The following is a 782-nucleotide window of genomic DNA, read 5'->3' as shown; positions in this document are numbered from 1 at the left end:
CCTTCCGAGACACCCGAACATGAAAACCCACAACTCCTGTTGCTAAGATTCCAAGCAGTAAAAACAAGCTCTAGGCAAGATTAGGGGACCCCATTCCTGAGAATCCATAATAAAACATGGGAGGGTTCAAGAATCGCCACTGAAGTAGCGGTTTTGGTTTCCTTCTTCATTGTCGGTTGTTTCAACATTTGGTTCTTAGCTGTCAGTTGAGCTTGCATTGAAGTTGCCGTGTCTAACTCAAAGATTCTGGCTAATGCTTGTTTTTTTGGTAATGACCTTCCTATTTCTCCTTGGTCATTAATGTGTGTCATCTTGTTCAAAATATCAACGATCTCATTAATTGACTTCTCTAACAATGAGTCATTGGTTGCGGTGTTGAAAATCATTCTTGATGGACTATCCAATCCTCTATAAAATTGCTCGATCAACACACATGCGGGCAATCCATGGCTCGGGTATCTCCTGAGTAACTCCTTAAAACACTCTCAAGCTTCTTGAATTACTTCATTCTCCTTTTGTCAAAAAGACACAATGTCATCTCAAAGGTCTGCGTTCCTTGTATAAATTCCTAGTGGCCGAATGAAAAAAGACATAAAGAGAATTTTATAGAAACCAACCTAAGATTGCTTTAGGCGCAATGTGGAGAAATCCTGAGAATGTTTGAAATCAACTCATTTTGGCTAAGGCATTCCACGGAGAGGTTCTAGTTTGACTCTCTTCTCTTTCGAGCGTGAGGGGAGTGTAAACTCGCATAAGCACTTAAAATGAACATAATAGATGAA

General features: G+C 40.0%; 1 non-coding gene across 1 annotated transcript; it reads left to right on the top strand.

Moving 5' to 3' along the window:
- The first annotated feature begins 441 nt into the window (after nucleotides 1–441).
- On the top strand, nucleotides 442–548 carry LOC148213484 (small nucleolar RNA R71). The gene has a single exon (XR_015793072.1). It is a non-coding gene; the product is annotated as a small nucleolar RNA R71 (small nucleolar RNA).
- The last annotated feature ends 234 nt before the right edge of the window (nucleotides 549–782 follow it).

Source organism: Momordica charantia (assembly GCF_013281855.1).
Source record: "Momordica charantia cultivar OHB3-1 chromosome 1 unlocalized genomic scaffold, Mcharantia_2.0 BLBB01000001.1, whole genome shotgun sequence".
Lineage (NCBI taxonomy): Eukaryota > Viridiplantae > Streptophyta > Magnoliopsida > Cucurbitales > Cucurbitaceae > Momordica > Momordica charantia.
The sequence above is the reverse complement of the archived record's forward strand: the minus strand, read 5'-3'. Positions and strand labels throughout refer to the sequence as shown.